At 50.6% G+C, this 16413-nt stretch overlaps 1 long non-coding RNA gene across 2 annotated transcripts; it reads left to right on the forward strand.

Moving 5' to 3' along the window:
• Positions 1-5213: 5213 nt before the first annotated feature.
• LOC140850398 (uncharacterized) lies at positions 5214-16411 on the forward strand. Of its 2 annotated transcripts, XR_012133186.1 has the most exons (4): positions 5214-6805; positions 12256-12319; positions 13285-14074; positions 15802-16411. It is a non-coding gene; the product is annotated as an uncharacterized lncRNA (long non-coding RNA). The 2 variants fall into 2 exon arrangements; XR_012133185.1 differs by having other exon boundaries at positions 13285-16411.
• Positions 16412-16413: the final 2 nt, after the last annotated feature.

Raw genomic sequence — 16413 nt, forward strand, 5'->3', positions numbered from 1 at the left:
GGATGGTGTGGGGAGGTAACCATTCTCTCATGGGATAAGCACTGAGTGGGCCTTTCCCCTTTTCCCCACCTCCTGGGGGAAGCAGAGTCCTGCTGAAAATGCCCACGTCTCTCCCTGAGCAAGGCCCCAAGTACCAGGGACTAGAATGAGTCACAAAGAGGCTTATCTTCAAGAGCAGCTCCGACCCCTGTCCGAAGCAGTCACTATACCCCTGACAGGAAGAAGACGATGTTCTCTCCGTGCTCAGGTCTGTGCCAAGTGGTGCCACCCACTCCTGGACTCAGACGCAGTTCTGTCCCTTAGTTACCCCAGTACTGCCCTGGCCACAGGCCTCAGGGTCACCACTGGCAGGCTTTGCTACCTGCTGGCTGCCAGCCCATGTGGCCCTGGTTGCTGAGGATAGCATCCTGGACCCCATATGTCAGCCAACCACCCACTACTACCTGTAGAGTGCAAGCGCCAGATGAGCAACAGCTGTTTTGGTGGCATTCAGGCTGTGAGCCCCAGGCTTGGAGTGGCACACAGATCGCACTCAAGGCCACTTCTCTTTGGTCAGCTGTGGGCCTCAGGCTCCCTCTAGTCCCTGCTCAGCAGTGAAGTGCTGAACACAAAGTCCAGAGATCAGGTTTCAAGCCTCATCTATAAAGGACATTTATATCATTTAAAATTTGTTAGTATAATTATCATCATCCCACAGACCTCACCAGTTTAGTCTTAATGTCAGCCTCTGTCATTAATGTCAGCATCTGTCAACATAGGAGTCCATGGGTTGCTAGCCTGACAGGGGTGGGCTTTGTACAAAAAGTCAACAGGGATCTGGGGTCCCTCTGGGACCCACCTCACCACAGGACCCCAGGAGTTGAGCCCAGCCTCACAGCAAGCCTGGGGTGCACGTGGGATGGAGTTGCGTGACCCACATCTGCTATATTATTAGGTCTGGAGCCGGCAGGCCTCAGCTGTAACACAATTCAAGGAACTGTTGACTCTGTGCTCAGTTTCCAGCCTGGTGGCTGGGAGGGACGTGGGGGGGTGGGGAGGGCCCCCGGGGGGGAGGGCCCCCTGCGTTCCTGCTGCCTGTCGTGAGAGCCAGAGAAGGCTACAGGAGGACTGCACGTCCCTCCAGGGTGCTACTGGTGTCAGTGCAGGCACAGGGCCTCCTGCGAGGGCCCTTGGGTGGGTGACCCTGGGTCAGCTGCCTGACCGCTGGCATCCTCCTGTACCTGTTTGCCCAGTCTCAATTTCTGAAGACCTGGCCTCTCCCTCTCCTCCCCCTGCTCTGCCTCCCCTCCCTGCCCCTCTCTGACTGAAGCAGGGAAGGTGATGGGGGTCGGGCTAACCCTGCCTCTTTGGGTAGCTGGGAATGACTGCCCTAGACCCCCAGAATGAGGAAGTTTTCCCTCTTTTCTGTCTTCCTCACAGATTCCTACCTCCTCTTTCTGTTTTGGGTACATGCGGATGCCAGCATACCAGGGATAAGCTAGGGAAAGCCTGCATTTGACCAGGAACCCAAACTGTGGCTCCAGGAAGGACCAGGATTCTTGGCTGGATGCCAGCTCTCCCCCACAGGCAGTGGGTTCTTGAATCGGTTTCCCAAGATCTCTGAGCCCCCTTTCCTCATCTGTCAAATGAGAATCTCAGACCTCTTCTGCAGGCCATTGAGGGGACACATGAAATCATGTCCGAGGAAGTCCTTCACAAGGCCACAAGACTAGCTGAGGCGCAGAATGTTTTGGTCCGTCCCGTAACTTCCCTAAGAAGGAATAAGGGGCCTATGGCCCCACTGAACTCTGTAACAAGGGCTGAGACAGAACTCAGTGTCAGCAGGAATCAAGAGTTAAAGAATATGATGATTTCTTCTACACTTGGTAGAAGGTGCCCGAAGGTGCTGGGCATGGGGTCTAATCATTGGCCTGCCCAGGGAGGGAAAGAAGGACATTCTTACTCTTGAGCCACAAACAATAAAATGCTGGAGATGATGGGCGCCCTGAAGAGTGGGTCTCCAGCTGTGCACCCTTGAGCCCGCGGGCCCCCAGGGGCATGAGGGGAGGGTCAGAGGGTGCAAGGCGCTCCAGCCCACTCGTGTTTCAGTCACCCAGTGACTCTTTTGTTTAGTGCAGCTGTAACTTTGATTGGAAAAGAGGTTCTACCACTAAAACAAATACTTAAAAACCAGAGACCTAATCGAACCCCACAGTTTTACCAGTGAAGAAACTGAGGCCCAGAAAAGAAAAGTGGTTGTTGAAGGCCCAGCTCAGTTGTGTCGGAGCTGCCGCCTGGCCCACTGACCCGTGGTCTATGGAAAAAGAGTCAACACCCCAAGGGTGAAGGACAGTGGCCAAGGGGTGGGTCCCATCCGCATCCAGGTATCAAGCACAGCTCCCCTGACAGGACCTTGGAGGTGAGGCCTCAGGGCCAGGAGCCATGTCCCAGAGAAGGCAGCCCCAGATGCTGACCTGGGGTGGGTAGGAGGGCAAAGGCATCCTCTGCCCACTTCCCTGACCAGCCAAGAGCTCAGACACTGTTGCCCCTGTGACGCCTCTCCAGCTAACCAGTTACCCCAGTTCCAGCTTTCCAGGTTGCCCTACTACCCTAGGCATGCACTCAGATTCCTCACTGCAAGTATCTGAGACAGGCAGACAAGAGCTCCTCTTCCCATTTTACCTCTGGGTACACCGAGGCACCCAGTAGTAACTGAGCCGGGAACCAACCTCCCTGATGTAACCCCTATGCTCCTGTCATTATTTCCTGCTATTCCTGGTGTCTCTCCCCAGCCTGCTCCCTGGGTGAACAGTTGCCCTCCTCCCTCCAACACCAGCTCTGCTTACCCTTGCACCCAACCCTATGCTGACCCACCCTTCCCTTCATTCTTTAGCAAGGACAGCTGTCCAACCAACATGCTTCACAGGTCTCGGCCAGCTCAGAGCTCAGGGCCCTCTGCACAGCCAGGGCCCAGTCCCTCTCCTATGGTGGTGAACAGAGCCATCCCCTGACAGCAGAGAGGGCTTGGACCAGGAACATGGTCCTCCAGCACTGACTATATAAGACGAGGCCAGGAAATCCACACAGGATCCCCACACCAGTTCTTTCCCTAAGATACAGCCCACAACTCAGCACCACAGTTACCGACCATTGTGGGGTGCCCCAGGACCTTCCCGATTAGCACTGAAAGTTCAGGTCCCAAGAAACTCCTCAGACCTGGGAAAACTGAGACAACTGGTCACCCTCCTCAGCACAGGAGGGACATCACACCCTCCCCAACCCCCACTGACAAGGGCCTCTCTTCTTTCTGTAACCCTGGTCTCTGCTGAGGCTAATGGATAGGGCTATGGTCAGTCCCCTTGACCTGTCTGGACCCCTCAGACTGGTTAGGGCTCTCCACAGGCCCACCTTATGATCAGAGGCCTGGAGTCTGCTAAGAGGTAAGCAGATGGTTCACAATCTGCTGGAGGCCCAGCCCTGCCCTGGGCCCTATGAGATAAATATCAGAGAGAGGCCAAGAAAGGCCTAATAGGATGCTGGACCTCAAGCCAGAGAGGCAGGCCACTTTGGGGTGACCCCAGGTGGGGCAACCCTAGGGCTACAGCCAGCAGGGTCTGCCTGGGGCTCACTGAGGCTGCCTCTACCTGCCAGAGTTTGAGGTGAGTCACTTCCTCCCTCAGCGGGAATGAGGTTGGGAGGGGAAGGAAAGGGATGGCATCTAAAAATAGCAGGGCCCAGACTGGTAGAGATACCAAAGAGCTTCTCCTTGGGCAAGGGAGGAGCCAGCGTCTTGTCAGAACTGACTCCAGCCAGACGCCTGCCTCTGGCAGAGGAGCACACTGGCCCTGAGACTCCCGCCCCGCCCCTTCCCAGGCTCAGCATAGGGTGCCAAGAGGTGGAGGAGGCATCCTGAAGCCTGAGACGCAAGGAGAAGCTGGGGGAGGACAGGAACTGGAAGAGAAGCCTCCAGCTGACATGGCCTGGGGAGTGGCAGGAGGGTGTGTGATTGGGAAGGCTTGGCCCTTGCTGGGGTGGGAGGAGGCAGAGAGACTGGCTCACCAGCCAGGATTCCCCTCCCACACCATCTCCACAGAACCCCGTTTACTCCCCACACACGGGGGCACCCACAGGGACACACAAACACAGCCCTTACCACTCAGCCTGCTTGTGCAAGTCATTTCCCTCCTAGCACAACTCTGCTCCCTGCAAAGTGGGAAACTCAGTGCCCTTGTTCTGCAGCAGAGCCAGAGGCCCCACTGTGTGCTTGAAACATACCCTGGAAGACAAGGAAACAATGCTCATGACTGTCCCTGGTCTTGGGGATACCTTAAGAGGCCCACTCAGGAAGGACAGGACAATACCCAGTGCAGAACAAGAGGCAAGGGGCCCAGTGTGGGGAATGATCTGGAGTCAGGCAGGCCTGGGCTGAAATCCTGGTGCTGCCACTTTCTGGCCATGTGGCCCAACACAGGTTATTTGGCCTCTTCCTGCCTCCGTTTCTTCATCAAAGAATGGATGTCATAGAAGGCCTTCATCGTGTGTCAAATACAATAATGTACATATAGTCCCCAAGCAAACAGAGCTCTTTCCAGCAAAACTCATGGTATGAGGCTCTCAACATTAAAAAAAAAAAAAAAGACCCTGAAGATTTCAGCACACTTTTCTCTCCCAAAGACCCAAGATAATAAATAATCTTCTACTTGGCCCCACCTGTGTGATAGGTAACTGGTGAAGGGAGCAGTGGAGAAAGTAGCTACATTTTACAACAGTAATGGCCACTATTACCAACACTTCATGTTTACCTAATTTTCTCTTGTCTTCACAACTTTAAAAAGCAGCTGTTCTTATCCTCTAAGTGTGGGAAGGTGGAGGCACAAAGATATTAAGCTCAACACCGCACAACTAGCATCTGGCAGAACCTGGACTCGGAGCCGAATCCAAGGCAAACTCCTTGCGCATTACGGGCTGTGGGCTGGGGTCTGTTGCTTGCTGCGGGTACACTGACCTGACTCTTTCAGGAAGGCCCCTGGACAACAGCTGGAACAACCAGACTATGCTGAGCTTTTGACTGGGGACCGCCTTCTTCTGTCTCACCTCCTTCACCTCCTACCAGCCTTCAGGACCCCTCCTAGAAACACAGAAGGTGCTCCTCTCTTGGGGTTACCACCTTTACCCCTTTCAACAGCCCAGTGAGGGAAATGCCACAACCCTCACTTGACAGAAAAGGCAGACAAATCAAAGGGTCACAAACATGCTGGTGGCCACGGAGCAGGGGGAAGCAGAGCCTGGACGGAGCCCTGGCCTCTCAGACTCCTGGCTGAGGCGCTCTGTCTCCATGTCTCCATGCCTCTGGTCTGGTGGGACAGAAGGCAGGGGGATTCCTCTGCTCCCCCTGGCTAATCACACTTCCCCTGAAACATCCCTGTTCCCACTTGCTGGATTACATGCAAAGCTGAAACCTTGCATCAGCCAGATTGGCCCTGGCTCTCTGTTTCTCTGGGCTTTCCCCATAGTGACCTGAGTCATCCTCTGCCAGTCCCGGTGGGCTGGAGAGAGGAGGCCTCTTATCCCTATAGCACAGATGGAGAGACTGAGGCAGGAAGTGACTTACTCCAGTGAGTCAGGGGCCAGAGCTGGCAGCAGCCCAGGCTGGGAGGCCACAGGTGTATCTGGCTGGTGCCACACACTCAAGAGTTTTTGTCATATGGTAGGCACAAATATCAAGAGATTTGTGTTCAATGAATGGATGAATGTTGCAGGCCTTGGGTGAAGAAATGAGGCATGATATTGCAAAAAGATGAATATGATATAGGGAAGAAAAGAAAAAAAAACAAGACACCCAGTCTTGCCCTAGTCACAGATTCCTTGAGCCCAGCTGGGGCTTGTAGCTCAGTTCTCTCCTCGGTAAGAATCATCCTGGCTGTCATTTACTAGGTGAGTCCTCATGACACCTGAGGCTTAACACTCTATTAATAGCTATTAATAACACTATATAAATAAGCCATTATCTAATGTAATTCCTACTACAACTCAATTAGATTGTTATGTGCTATCATGATTCCTATTTGACAGATGACTTATCTCAGGCTCAGAGAGGTTAATCAGTTTCCCCAATGACACGCAGCTCATGCTTGGACCAACAGGCACGGATAACAAACCCAGGGCTGACTTAGAATAGCTCTCCAAATACACCGGGGCAGAGGGACCCGGGTGCGTGAGGCGCCCACATGGGGCTGCCCAGTTATGTCTGCGAGTTGGCACCGGAATTCGTGTGTCTGTCAGTGCGATGAGGGGGTGGAGGGACTAGTGCAGAACAGAAAACACCAAGAGCCCGGGGATAATGAGCCAGGACGCCTGGGCGGCAAAGGGACTTCAGACAAGCCTGCTCAGGCCGTGTGCCCGCGCGTGCCCACCCTGTCTACCTGCGGCAGAGGGCCAGGCATTTGCAGGCGCAGTAGGGCTCCAGCACGCGGGCGGGGGGAAGCGGAGGACTGGGGTTAACGGCTGTGGGCGGGCCCGGCGGCGGCCCATCCCCTCTGCCCCCGCCCCCACTGCGTCCGCGGATGGGCCCCGCAGCACGTTGCCAGCGATTGCCCCATCTAGCCGCATCCGCTGGCACAGTCCGGCACGTTGCGCTCATCGCCCAGGCTGCTGTCCGCCTGCTGCCTCCGGCCCGGCCCCCTCCCCCACCACCCTGGGCGGAGACCCAAGCCAGACTGAGCCTCCAGCGGCCCTTCAGCCCGGCGGTGGCCGGAGCCTCGTCCCAGACACCTTTGATGGCTGCCCTTTGCTCGTCTGGGCTGAGCAGACAAATGAGGGAAATTGAGTAAGCCAGCTCAGCAAGGCCGGAAACCCCTGGTCGCTTTGTTACGCACGATTTTCCGATTTTTAGCAACTCTATTTGGGGAGAGAAGGAATTTGGGAGGGGACTCCTGGGGGAATTTCTGGAGTTGAGACTGGGGACTAATGCAGCCATCTAGGGCTGTGAGCACCCTCCAAGTTGGTCTGACTGACCTCTACCTCCCAGGCCAGGCACAGTGCTTGATACCTGTAGGTGTCTCACACGAACTCTTGTTAGAATGCATTTCCTCATCCTCCTGCTTTGTTCCAGTGGCTGCCAGAAAGAATCCCCAAGTGCAAAAGGGTGGGTTTAGGGTTGTAGCTGAAAGCTGACATTTGAGATCCAAGGTTCTGCCTTTGACATGGGTTTGTTTGTTCATGGAGAAATCCCTTGGCCTACCTGGGCTCCGTTTCTGTGAGGAAATCAGTAATAAGGTAACCTGCATGGTCCTTAGGCTCAGGACAGGCTTTTAATCCTGGTAAGCAGAAGAACCTTCCACTTGACGCAGAGATTTCCTCTCAAACATTATATTCTCTTGGGTCTTTCCAGGCTAGAGCTACAGTATTCTGTGTCTAGGCTGAGTGGCATGAGTGGCTCTATGTTGCCTATAGAATCAAGTCCAAATTCCTTGGCGGGCATTCGAGGCTTTCTCATATTGATTCAACCCTACCTATCTAACCTCATCCCCAACTACCCCACTACTCTGTAGCCTTAGGAGGAATCTCAGACTTCCCCAAACACAGCACACAGTATTCATACTTCTGTGCCCTTGCTAATGCTGTTCCCTCTGCCAGAATGCTCTTCCCTACACTCCCCAAATGGCTGGCTCCAAGAGGTCTTTCCCAGGTACCCAGTCTGAAGAAGAGACCCTGTTCTTCCCTCTCAGAGCTTCCTGTTCCTTCCCTTCTTAGCATTTTGGGTTTACAAATTTCTCTCTCCTCTGGACTGAAAGGCCTAAGAGACAGAGACCTTGTCCATTTTCTTCATCTCTATTTATATACTCAGCACTTAACAAGGTACCTGGCACATAAAAAGTATTTATGGAAAGGAAGAAAGGATGGATGATTGATTAGCAAAAACACTGAGAACAGTCTAAGTACCCACAGTAGGAGACTGGTGCTGTAAAAATGAGGAGTGAGGTGCGAGTGTATATAAAGGCATAGATATGTCTGTAAATATAAGAAAATATAGTATGTACCACCCTAAATAGCCCTGAGGAGTTGGATACAGGCATTATCATAATTTATTATACACCTAAGGCCTTGCTTAGACATCAGCGCCCTGGAAGCCTTCTCCAATCCACCCTTGTGTTAGGGGAGCTGCCTGTGCGCATGCAGCCCACAAAGCAAAGCCTGATGCTCCTTCCTGAGGCCAGTCCTGAGGCCACGAGTATGTGGAGCTGGCCAGGGCAAATGAGAGCAGCTCCTCTGGGCACATGAACTGTCCACTTGCTACCGGTGAAAGCAGAGTTGGTAAGGACAGGGACATTGGCAGGACTGACAACAGGTAGCCTCTCTCCGTCTGCCAGGTGACATCACTGCAGGTGGCCTTGGGCTATCAGCAGAGTCAAAATGTGACAGGAAGCCCGGCCTTAGTGCATGGTTGGCCCCAGCCGGCTCACTTCCAGATTCAAGACTCTCAGCCTGGGCTGTGGAAGGTACACAAGGCTGCAGCTTCTTACTGCCCTCAGGGGGTCTCAAAGTCGAGAAGGGTCAGATGCCACTTGGTATGAGCAAAAGGCTTCCTGCCCGCCTGCCTGCTTGCCCACTGTCTGTCCACAGCAGCTCCCATCAGATCTGGAACAACACAATTCCGACCAACTGGGGCAGGGGAGAGGAAGGAAGAGTGGCAGAGGGCTCAGGTCAGATGTCTATACTTCTGTTCCCATGGGTGCCTCTCATTATGCTGGGTCAGGAAGCAGCAAAGAGTGCAAACCTTCACCTTCATTGTAAGTTTCCCACTCAACCTGGTCTCTCTTCTCCTGCCTGTCTCAGAACAGATTCTTCATCTTAAGAATCACTGAGTGATGCAGGGTGGACCCTCCATCTGGAGTTACCCAGTTTTCAATGTTTTGGGGACACACATACCAGCCATGCGACTCTGGAACCTGGCTGTGCCCATCTATACCTCAGTTTTCCTAGAAAGTCAGTTAATGCATGACAGGAGTTTAGAAGTGGGCCTAATACATGTAAGTGTATCTGTTAACTCCGTGTGTTAGTTATTATCCATGTGGCTAGGACAGTAACAGTAGTACCTACTTCATGGAGCTGTTGTGAGGATTAAATTAGATAATACACGTCACGTGCTTGGCTGTGTTAATTAGCATTTACTTGTCTTACTAAAAAGATAGTAAGAAGGAAGTGCAGACCATGATCCCTGAAATGCAGAGGGATTAGCATGGTGGCCGCGGGTGGCTTCCTGGGACGGCAGTGCAGGGTCTTCCATGGCCCAGCCAGCCACGTTGGTTCGATGGTATTCAGTGGTGCTGGGTGTTGCTGAGCTGTCTGGTTAGTCAACTGTCCACTCCCTCAAACCCATTTAAACCAGTTCTGTCTGGCCTGGCTTTCCCAACGCACCATCCTGGCAGCTGTCACAGTCCTAGAGCACTGGGCAAAGTGTCAGGCCTGCTGCAAAATACATTGGAACTTTATCTGACCCTTGGCTCCCATCCCATCCAGAAATACTTTGGCTGGAACTTGCAGCCAAGCTTGAGCAAGCCTGGGGACTGGAGGAGGAAGGCAGCCTCAGACCACAGACCAGATATTCCCCCCACACCCTCCTTGTTGGCCCTCCATTTTATTTGCACAGTTCTAATAATTAATGCTATTCCTAGTTATGCAGTGGTTTTTAAAACCTAAGGCTTAAACCTGAGCCCTGGACTTGCACAGAAGGGAGAGAAAGAGGGCCATTCCCACAAAACTCAAGGAAGCTCATTGCAGAGCTTTCCTCTTTTCTTCCTTCAGTGTTGGTTGGTGGCAGCTTTTTGAGAGGCCAGGAAAATCCTCTGTCACTGTCTGGAAGGCCCCAGAAAAAGTCCATGACAAAGAGGCTGTGGTAACCACACCAGCCTGAAACCTGGCCAACTTTGGAGGGGGTGCTGCTCAGTCTAGGAGTCCCCACCCCAGTCAAGGGGGAGCCTCCCTCTCTGCTCAGCTCCCTTTGGTGGCTCCTGGAGGGAGGTCCCCCCAGGCAAGTATAACAGGTCCCAGGCCAAACAGGTCTTCCTGCAGGTACTCCTCAAAAGCCCACCATCTTAGAATAAATGGGATTCCAGGAGCGTCCCACCCCAGGCACACACTTGAGCATTCAGCAGAGCCAGCTTACCAGTGAAAAGAAACAAGGAAAGTAAACACTCAGTGTGTTGTGGCCTGGAAGAGTTTTAGACATTAGGTTATAGTTTCAAGAGCTCCAGAATTTCCCATTACACAGGTAGTATTGTCAAGGCCCTAAACCTCACAGATTTGGAATTCATTAGATTCAGAATTTGGGGAAACTCAACCTGGTCAAATGTGAATATGGACTGGATATGACCTGATATCACAGAACTATTGTTAGTTCTTTTCAAATGTGAGAATCATACTGTATGTAGGAGAGCAGCCTATTCCTAGGAAATCCATGTTGAAATGTTGGAGGTGAAACACCATGCCAGCATCTTCTTTTCAAATGGTTCACCAAAAAATCTTGATGGAGGTCAAGCAAATGTAGCCAAAGGTAAACCCTCCTTGAATCTAGCTGGAGGATAGTTAGGTGTTTTTGTGCCATTCTTGCAACTTTTCCATAAGTTTGAAGGCTTCCTCAGTAAAACATGAAGGGGTAACATTTAAATAAAATAAGCTATTGACATACAAAACAAGACAATAGAGAATTCAGCTTGCTGTAGCTGAATTTCACCTCTTGTCTGAGAATGGAAATAGTAGAAACAAGGTGGTGTTCAGGATTGCAGAGCTAAGCCAACTGAAGAGAATCAACTCTTTTTAAGTACTTGTCTGGAAATAAGACTGATTATTAAAAATCCTTTTAGTTCATGGCAACTCATCTTAAAAATGGGCAGATTCCTTTTAGCTGCGTGACACTGGAGTTAACACAAGTCAAAAACACATTCTGAAGACCTGCTGTGGTCAAAGCCCTGAAACTTCACAAAAGGTGTTTTCCCTCTGCTTATAGTCTTACACTGAATACAAAGTAGTCACAATTTTTAAAAATTGTGGGAGTGGTTAGCCAGAGACGGGTAAGATTCCTCAAGGGAGGAACAACCTAAGACAGGCACAGTCGCAGGGGGGCCATCAGGTGAGAAATTGGGGATCAACAGTGGTGAGGCTTAGAACCTCACCCCCCCTGTTTTGAGAGAAATCTTCTGCATCCGTGAATGTTTTAATGCCCTTGTCTAGCTTGGATTAACACATAGTCTACAGGCACACACCTGATCATCTACATTTGCTCTCTTACAACACTAAACTATGTTTTCTACCTTTATCTTGCATCTACCTACCACTTCAGCATTTTATTAAAAATAAAAATAATAATAATAATGAAGGGAGAAATGTGGGATCCACATATAAATCAAGTATAAAAATCAAATGAATATTCATATTTGACCTGATTGTTTATAGTTCATAATGCGTGATCAAAACCGAAAGTTTCTATGATGAATGCCCTTGTACTGTTCACCATGTAAGAACTTATTCACTATGTAAGAATTCGTTCACCATGTAAGAACTTGTTCGTTATGTTTCAGAAGATTGGAGACTGACGAGAATTAGGCTTGAGATGGAATAATGATTGTGCATTGAGCACTGACCCCCCTATACAGAATTTTATTGTTGTTAACAACCATTTGATCAATAAATATGAGAGATGCCCTCTCAAAAAAAAAAAAAATTGTGGGAGTGATGGGTTGAATTGTGTCCCACCCAAACTAATAAGTGAGGTCCTAAAACTCAGTACCTCAGAATGTGACCTTATTTGGGACTAGGGTCATTGCAGATGCTCTGTAAAGAAGAAATCAGCAGGGGTCCCTAATCTAATCTGACTGGGGTTCTTCTGAAAAGGGGAAATTTGGGCACACAGAGAGAGAGAGACACACCACATGAAGATAAAGGCAGAAGTTGAAGTTATGCTTCTGTAAGCCAAGGAGTGCCAGAGAGTGCCAGAAAACCACCAGAAGAGAGGAGAGAGGCAGCAATAGATTTTCCCTCAGCCTTCAGAGGGAACCAATCCTACTGATACCTTGATTTTGGACTTCTAGCCTTCAGAACTGTGAAACAATGCATTTCTATTGGCCAGGCCACCCAGTTTGTGGCAATTTGTTATGGCAGCCCTAGCAAACGAACATAGCGGCAAATAAACATACCATAAAATGGGTTAATAGTTAAAATCTGTTTTTAAAGTATACAATTCAATGACATTAAGTGCATTCACATTGTTTTTATTTTTAGCTAGGGCAAAACCCAAGATGATGGGAAGGTTGGAAGACCTAGTTATAGATCTGCTTCTACTTAGGTGAGTGACCTGTTTCATCCTGTGTGCAATGAAGAGACAGGGCAGACGACTTCCTGCTTTGATGTTATCACTGCCGCTGTGTGGAAAAATTATAATAGCAATAATAACTCACAATTTACTGGGCAATTATTATGTTCCAGGACCATGCTAAGGGCTTTACAAGGATTATCTCTTTAAATAATCACAATAACTTTATCAGGGAGGTATCATTAGTTCCATTTTACAGATGGGAAATTGAGCCTCAAACAGATTAAGTGCTCAGTTTTGACAGCCCTAGAACTTAGATGCAGGTCTTATGCACTATGCATTTATCACTGCTTTTTAAATCTTTTGCCACACTGGCCTAGGAGAAAAACAAAAAGCATAAAACATTGAAACATGGTTTGTGTCTATGCCAAATCAGCCAGCTGCCCTAGAGCCTCACCACCAGCCTGGCTCTTCCATGTCTGCAAATTTGGGGGAGGGACTCTGAAAAGTCCAAGAATTCTAAATTCAAACCTGACTTTCCAAGTCATTCTGAAGGTGTATTTATGGAGGTAGGAAAATAAAACATCTTGACAGTTTGTTAATCTGATTTTTAAATTTGAATATTCACACATGTGGTATATGGGTTTCCATATGTGCTCTTGCCCAGTGTCCCAAAGGGTAGGGACAGCCCACTTACCATGGCTCCCCAGTGGTAGCCAGAGTTTGAAAGTCCCTTAGAGTAAAAGACAAGCTACAACCTTGAGCATGGGCAAGGCCAGGATCTACCCTCCGGCAGTTTCACCTATTTCCATGGAGGAGCAGAAACTAAGTTGCTGCAGTGTGGGGAGAAGTCCAGCTCACCCCAATGGCCTGGCCTGATCCGCCACAGGGAGAACCTGCTTCTCCATAATGCTCACTCACCTGCTCTACCCAGGTCCTCCTCAGTCCTCAAATCACATTTGCTCTCTCTCCCTCTGAATACACCTCTGTCTTTGCAGGAATAGAAAAGGCTAAAGCAGGTTTGCTGGCCAAGGAAAAGGAAAGACGGTGTTGAAGAGACAAGAAAGAAATTGTTCTCTGGAAAATGATGAAGTAAAGGGGAATCTGGGAAGTGGGTAGGGACCATTGGCCTCTTGGGGGAAGGAACCGAGGAGAAGATGGGCAAGCCAGAGGGCTCCACAGTGCAGAGTGGGCCTGCTCAGAAGAGCAGCTGTGCCCAATGGAAGGTGTGGTCAGAAGGCCAGTGGCTGGCTGGGGTGAGGCCCCCAGGTGCAGCAGAGATGGGCCAGTGTGGCCTTTTGGGCCAACTGCAGTCGCACAACAGAGCCAAACTGAAAACACTGACGCCAGCTTGAGGACTGTCCCAGGAGAAGGAAGGTGGAAAGTGGCTAAAAATGCCATAGCTTGGCTGTTACCCCATTCAAATCCCTTTCTTCCACAATACCCTGCAGCTGTGGTCAAAGCTGATGGGCTTCCAAAGCACCACAGTTACCTCTTCCCTGCCCCTCACAGCAGGCCTCTGTGCTTGGCAGGCAGTCATTAGAGCCATTTCACTAGCAAGGACATGAGAATTGGATAGGTGGTGTGCCTTGCTCAAGGTCACACAACCAGGAAGGTGTGAACAAGAGGTGAGGCCAACAGCCAGGCGTGGGAAAGGAAAACCAATGGCCAGATTCCAGAGAGGATACAGTATTAATTACCACTACCTAAAGCGCTTCCATTGATGGAGCACTTGCTGGATGCCTGCTCTCCCGCCTAACCCCAAGCCCATGGGAAAAGCTCTACAAGGTAATTATTTATTATTATCCCCATTCTACAGATGAGGCATCTGACGCCCAAAGAAGCAAGTCAATTGCCCAAGGTCACACTACAGTAGCAAGTTGGGAGACTGACAGCCTGGGTCAGAGAGTGGAGTGTGTGCTGGCCTGGCCCATGAGTGTGAACCTCCACTGTCAGTACACGTGAGAAAAACCCACAGAGAATGCATGTGTTGTGCAAGACAGAGGGCCAGGCTACAGGCAGCGGGGAACAGCTGTGTTGGCAGGAGGGGGTGAGAATGTATGTGTGAGCACAGCTTTGACAGCGGCAAACAGCGCGTGGGAATGTGTTGACAGCAGGGTGTGGGATGCCAGCGCCACTGCCATGTGTGTTTCTGCTGGCAGCAGAATGTTCTGGTCTATGTTGATAAACAGCCTATTGGGCAGGCTTGAAGCTGGAGCAGGGACAGAGGAGAAGCAGCAGGGCAAGTGGGGAGGGGTGGGAGGGAGGGAGCGTGCCCAGGGTGAACTGACTCCCAGAATGAGGGGCGGTGGGGGGGTGGGGGAGGCGGCTGTTGTTTTCTCAGCTGACCTCACTGGGTGCGCACGTCTGGGCGTGGCTCCCTCCACCAACCACCTGATGCCAATAAACATGAAAAACAGGAGTAGGGACACAGTGTGAGGAAGAGAGTGTCCTTCCTGGTGTGCTAGATGCACGAATGGAAGTTTAATCAACAGCTGAAGCCAGTGTGGACACATCGTGATTCCTGTGGCCAGGCAGATTCCTCAAAAGTCAACTTCTTGGAAGAGGCAGCACCCAACCATCCCAGCTTATGACTGTAATTAGGAGCCCCTGAATTTCATCCTCGCCTCCTGGCAGATACAGATGCAAGCCTGCAAGGGCATCTCAACCTGGGAGTCACCACTCACAAGACTCCCTGGGGCCCGGCCCCCACCCGACCCCGCCATGCCCCAGCAGGTCCTCCCATCAGAATGCCCCTGCATCTACTCCCTCTCCATTAGCTGAACTCTGTGCTACTCAAGACCTTGTGTATTTCTCACCTCCTCCTGGAAGCCTTCCAAACCATCCTGGGAGGGCCTTGGAACAGCCCCTTCAGAACTCCAACGGGTCCTGTTGCCAAGGCCCCTCATATAGGCCCCCTGCCATGTGGATGTTATTTGAACATCTGCTCTGTGCAGGGCACTGAACTGAGCACACAGGGGTCCGTGAAGACCCCTGCAGACTCAGCAGCCACCCTCAGGATCTTACGGCTCAGCTGCACAGAGGGCAACAGACCACCGGGACTATGATGAGGGCCATGAGAGTACACAGTAAACTCAGCGGGAGATCAGCAAGCAGAGCCATTTCTCCCAGTCCAGAAAGGAGGAGGCTGGTTAACATACACAGGAACAAGGGGGAGCCCTGCCCAGTTAGTTTCAGCTTCTCAAGTTCAGGGATATTTTGAAGCCAATGCATAGTATCTGCTGAATTGGTTTCTTGACTGTGGTTTCTTGACTGAAAGTCTCCCAAGCACCCTCTGAAATCCTGAAGGCTCCCTCTGCCCTCCTGCCCTCCATGGGGTTGGAGGAAGGAAGCCTTGGCCTGGCCCCACTGGTGGAGGAGGCGGGTGCTGCTCTTCCTTGTTCTGCTGGCTGCCACCCTCCTGCCCAGGGCCTGCTGTGGTGTTTCCCCAGGGCTGGTTATGGTGTGCCTGACTTGTGCTGTGTCCAACCCTTCTTGTCCACCTTCCCCCAAAGGTCCAGAGAGAAACGCCTTATACTGAAGCTTCCACTGGATAATCACAGACGCACCCCTTCAGGGGAGAGCTGGCCTCTTGGCTCAGACAGATCTTTTGCAGAAGTTCAGCAAAACCATGCCCCTTGTTTCTCATGAGGCCCTGACAGGAAACAGACTCACTTTCCTTCATACACCCAAATGGAGTTATTTTGACTTTAATAGTTTAACAGGACCAACTTTATCACCCCACACAGTGGCCACCTGCCTCTGTGCTCCCATTTGAACAATGTCAGAAGGGCCCTTACTCAAAACACCTTCCCCACTGGCCACTGAAGTGTCTGGTTGCACTATTAGCCCTATCTTCAGGAAGCCTTAGAAAAATATGATTCATGCGCACTTAAAAGTGGTTAAAATGATACATTTGTGTTATGTATATTTTGCCATGAAAAATAAAATTTTGGAAGGATGTGCTTCAAAATGTCAACAGCAATGTTTTTCAAGGTGATAGAAATTTGGTTTTTTTACTTTTATTTTTATACTTTTCTATATTATTTGATTTTTTTAAACAACTGGGCATGTATTATTTGTATAATCACAAAGGAAGGTGATGCTCTATTTTGAGAAGTAAACGC

Source organism: Manis javanica, chromosome 7 (genome assembly GCF_040802235.1).
Source record: "Manis javanica isolate MJ-LG chromosome 7, MJ_LKY, whole genome shotgun sequence".
NCBI classification, from domain to species: domain Eukaryota; kingdom Metazoa; phylum Chordata; class Mammalia; order Pholidota; family Manidae; genus Manis; species Manis javanica.